The sequence below is a fragment of the Eretmochelys imbricata genome, chromosome 19 (genome assembly GCF_965152235.1).
Source record: "Eretmochelys imbricata isolate rEreImb1 chromosome 19, rEreImb1.hap1, whole genome shotgun sequence".
Classification (NCBI taxonomy): Eukaryota; Metazoa; Chordata; order Testudines; family Cheloniidae; genus Eretmochelys; species Eretmochelys imbricata.
This window is the reverse complement of record NC_135590.1, coordinates 5,819,252-5,825,251: the sequence shown is the minus strand read 5'-3', so window position 1 is coordinate 5,825,251 and position 6,000 is coordinate 5,819,252.

Genomic DNA, 6,000 nt, shown 5'->3' with positions numbered 1-6,000 from the left:
AGTAATTCCTCATGTCAGGCATAGGAGCCAGAAATCCAGGTAGCCAGGCCCTTCTGTGACCACTCATCAACTCACCAGCACCTGTTAGGTGCTTGCTCTGGCCTGGCCGAGCGAGCAGGACTGTGTTCTTAGCTCCACAGGCTGCCTCGGTGCAGCAGTCTGACTCCTTGCTGGAGCTGCAGGGCCGTTCCAGCGCTGGGCCTCACGTCTGCTGTTCGCGGGAATCCCGGTGGCCAGTGTCTGCTGCCTTACAGCAGCTGAGCCTGTTACTCCGTTTCTTTGCCAGCCCAGCCTCGTTTGCAAGACCCTTCCTCCCGCCCCCGTTCCCAGCTCGCCCCGAGCCACTGATCTGGCAGAGCCTGGTACAGCTGCAGTGAACGTGCCCTTAAAATGAACAATGTGCTCAGTCATCATCTAAGACTACTAGAGCACGAAATATATGGCAGAATGGGGGTAAAATAGAGCCAGAGACATACAATTCTCCCCCAAGGAGTTCAGTCACAAATTTAATGAACGCATTCTTTTTTTAACGAGCGTCATCAGCGTGGAAGCACGTCCTCTAAAATGGCGGCTAAAGCATGAAGGGGCAGACGAATGTTTAGCGTATCTGGCACGTAAATACCTTGCAATGGCGGCTACAAAAGTGCCGTGCAAATGCCTGTTCTCACTTTCTGCTGACATTGTAAATCAGAAGCGAGCAGCATTCTCTCCTGTACATGTAAACAGACAGGTTTGGCCGAACGATTGGCGGAACGGGAAATAGGACTGACTGGACTTGGAGGCTCTAAAGTTTCACGCTGTTTTGTCGACACTTTCACGATAAAGAGATTGCACGACAGTACTTGACCAATCCTGTTTCTTTTGTTCATTTTTACAGTGCAAATATTTGTAATAAAAAATAATATCAAGTGAGCCCTGCACCCTTTGTAGTCGGTGTTGTAATTGAAATCGCGATATTTGAAAAGGTGGAAAACCATCCCCCCAAAAATATTTAATACATTCCAGCTGGAGTTCAGCCGTGCAATTTGAAACTGCAATTAATCATGGCTGGTTTTTTTAATCCCCAGGATTTTTTTTCAGTGAATCGTGAGTTGACTGCGATGAACCAACAGCCCAAACCCAGCAGCCGCCCTGGGAAGCCGCTCGTTGACATCCATTTGTACGCCTGTAGCACCACCTGGTGGACGCAGCACGAGGCCGTGCCCGCTGTCCTGCACACCCGGCTTTTCAGCGGCTGGGGTGAAGAAGGGCAGGCTCTGGTTAGTGGCAGGTGCTGCGCAACCCCCATTGCACCCCAGGCTAATCAGCAGCACTCCCTGGTATTCCAGGGGTGGGGGCGGGGCACATCAGGCCTTCCCCACAGCACCTGTGTCCTGCTACCTTAGCTCCTTCTCTGGCCCCCCCACTTACTGCAGTATGCAGCCCCCTCACCGTCTGACAGATTGCTCCTCACCCCCAGGCCTCAGCCAGGCCCATGCGATGGGCGGCAGTTCGCAGCTGGGACAGCGAGGCTCCCGCTTGCAATGGCAGTGAGGGGCCGAAACACCTGTCAGGCTCTGAGCTCAGGGGTTTGCTCACAGCTGCACATGGAACTGGAGGGGGCCGCCAGGGCTTAAAGCCAGAGCTCCAGGGGGCCAGCCAGCCCCTCCCCACGGGGCCCTCCTGCCTGCCTTCTCCCCCGGCCAGTGCAACGCCCCCAAGTCTGCCCTGCTGCGCTCCAGGAATATGCCACTCGCAGGACTCGCACCGGCTCTGTAACTCATTCTAGTCTAGGGCTGGGGTGTGGGGATGTGTGAGACTCAGGACACATGGGCCAGCTCCTGTTGTGATCCCAGCCGGCTGTGCCCTCAGCCGGGGCGTTAACCCAGCACCTACCAGGGGAAAGGCCAGCAGTGACCCCTCAGTCCACACGCGCCCCCCGTGCGCTGCACAGCACCGCGGGCCTGTCCTGCTTGTGCGCAGTCCCGCGGGCCGGGACAGCAAGGCTGGGGCGCACCGGCTCCTCGGTGGTGGCAGGAGGGAAGCCTGGCAGATGTCCAGGCCATTAGCGCCTCCTCCCCCCTCACCCCCCCGGCTTTGCAGGGGGACCCTGCCACCCTTTGGTCCACGGCTCCGTGATGTCGGGTGCTCTGTGGCGTGAGCCCAGCCAACGCCGCCGGACCACATCACACGCTTGCCGCTCCGGTGGGCGGCTGATGCTGCTTGGGCCCCTGCACGTGCAGCCACCAGGTGGCGCTCTCCTCTTGCTGCCTTTCTGCTGCAGAAGTTGGGGGGGGCGGGAACGGGGCGGGGGGCGCAGCAGATAAACCACTGGCTGCTCCATGGGGCTGGGGCCAGGGCCGGCCGGTTCCCACCGTGCCCCCCGCCCGCCCCGCTTGCAGGCCTCCCCCCCCCCCCGTCATTGCTCATTTTGGGGGTGGGGTGGGGGGGCAGTGAGCCAACCTGCCAAGTCAGGTTTGTCTTTGGGAATTACCACCAGGCCGCTGAGTGACCCATAACGAGGTTCCCTGGGCGCCCTGTTGCCAGCGCGGCGCATCGTGCCCCCCCCCCCCGCACCCCCCAGTACCACCCCACCCCCCAACACACAGCCCCAGCACGCAGCCCCAGCACGCACCCAACACACACACACACACACCCAACACACAGCCCCAGCACGCACCCAACACACAGCCCCAGCACGCACCCAACACACACACCCACCCCCAACACACAGCCCCAGCACGCACACCCCACCCAACACACACCCCCCCCCAACACACAGCCCCAGCACGCACCCAACACACAGCCCCAGCACGCACCCAACACACACACACACCCCCAACACACAGCCCCAGCATGCACCCAACACACAGCCCCAGCACGCACCCAACACACACACACACCCCCAACACACAGCCCCAGCACGCACACCCCCCCCAACACACAGCCCCAGCACGCACCCAACACACAGCCCCAGCACGCACCCAACACACACACACACCCCCAACACACAGCCCCAGCACGCCCACGCACACACCCAACACACACACACCCCCCCCAACACACAGCCCCAGCACGCACACGCCCACGCACACCCAACACACAGCCCCAGCACGCCCACGCACCCCCCCAACACACACACACACCCCCAACACACAGCCCCAGCACGCCCACGCACCCCCCCAACACACACACACACCCCCTACACACAGCCCCAGCAGGCACACGCACACCCCCAACACACAGCCCCAGCACGCACACGCCCACGCACACACACACACCCCAACACACAGCCCCAGCACGCCCACGCACACACCCAACACACACACACCCCCCCAACACACACCCCCCAACACACACACGCCCACGCACACCGAACACACAGCCCCAGCACGCCCACGCACCCCCCCAACACACACACACACCCCCTACACACAGCCCCAACACACACACGCCCAACACACACACACACACACACGCCCAACACACACACACACACCCCCTACACACAGCCCCAGCACGCCCACGCACACGCACACCCAACACACAGCCCCAGCACGCCCACGCACCCCCCCAACACACACACACCCCCTACACACAGCCCCAGCACACACACGCCCAACACACAGCCCCAGCACGCACACACACGCACACACACACACACCCAACACACAGCCCCAGCATGCCCACGCACACCCCCCAACACACCCCCCCAACACACAGCCCCAGCACGCCCACGCACCCCCCCAACACACACACACACCCCCAACACACAGCCCCAGCAGGCCCACGCACACACCCAACACACCCCCCCCCCAACACACAGCCCCAGCACGCACACACACCCCCCCAACACACACCCCCCCCAACACACACACAACCCCCCCAACACACAGCCCCAGCACGCCCACGCACACGCCCACGCACACACCCAACACACACACACACCCCCAACACACACACACACCCCAAACACACAGCCCCAGCACGCCCACGCACACCCAACACACACAGCCCCAGCACGCACACACACCCCCCCAACACACACATACACGCCCCCAACACACAGCCCCAGCACGCCCACGCACACACAGCCCCAACACACACACGCCCAACACACACACACACACGCCCAACACACAGCCCCAGCACGCCCACGCACACACCCAACACACACACACACCCCCTACACACAGCCCCAACACACACACACCCAACACACACACACACACGCCCAACACACAGCCCCAGCACGCCCACGCACACACCCAACACCCCCCCCAACACACAGCCCCAGCACGCACACGCCCACGCACACCCAACACACAGCCCCAGCACGCCCACGCACCCCCCCAACACACACACACACCCCCAACACACAGCCCCAGCAGGCACACGCCCACGCACACACACACACCCCAACACACACACACACACGCCCCCAACACACGCACACACACACACACCCAACACACAGCCCCAACACACACACGCCCAACACACACACACACCCAACACACAGCCCCAGCACGCCCACGCACACCCCCCAACACACCCCCCCAACACACAGCCCCAGCACGCCCACACCCCCCCCAACACACACACCCCCCCCAACACACAGCCCCAGCACACACACGCCCAACACACACACACACCCCCAACACACAGCCCCAGCACGCACACGCACCCCCCCAACACACACACACACCCCCAACACACAGCCCCAGCACGCCCACGCACCCCCCCAACACACACACACACCCCCAACACACAGCCCCAGCACGCCCACGCACACGCCCACGCACACACCCAACACACACACACACCCCCAACACACAGCCCCAGCACGCACACGCCCACGCACACACGCACACCCCAACACACACACACACCCCCAACACACAGCCCCAACACACAGCCCCAGCACGCACACGCCCACGCACCCCCCCAACACACAGCCCCAACACACACACACACACACCCCCAACACACACACACACCCCCAACACACAGCCCCAGCACGCCCACGCTCCCCCCCAACACACACACCCCCAACACACACACACACGCCCCCAACACACAGCCCCAGCACGCCCACGCACCCCCCCAACACACACACACACCCCCTACACACAGCCCCAACACACACACACCCAACACACACACACAGCCCCAACACACACACACACACCCCCAACACACAGCCCCAGCACGCACACGCACACGCCCACGCACACACCCAACACACAGCCCCAACACACACACACACACCCCCAACACACACACACACCCCCAACACACAGCCCCAACACACACACCACCCCCAACACACAGCCCCAGCACGCCCACGCACCCCCCCAACACACAGCCCCAGCACGCCCACGCACCCCCCCAACACACACACACACCCCCTACACACAGCCCCAACACACACACACCCAACACACACACACACCCCCAACACACAGCCCCAACACACACACACACACCCCCAACACACACACACACCCCCAACACACAGCCCCAACACACACACACACACCCCCAACACACACACACACCCCCTACACACAGCCCCAGCAGGCACACGCACACCCCCAACACACAGCCCCAGCACGCACACGCCCACGCACACACACACACCCCAACACACAGCCCCAGCACGCCCACGCACACACCCAACACACACACACCCCCCCAACACACACCCCCCAACACACACACGCCCACGCACACCGAACACACAGCCCCAGCACGCCCACGCACCCCCCCAACACACACACACACCCCCTACACACAGCCCCAACACACACACGCCCAACACACACACACACACACGCCCAACACACACACACACCCCCTACACACAGCCCCAGCACGCCCACGCACACGCACACCCAACACACAGCCCCAGCACGCCCACGCACCCCCCCAACACACACACACCCCCTACACACAGCCCCAGCACACACACGCCCAACACACAGCCCCAGCACGCACACACACGCACACACACACACA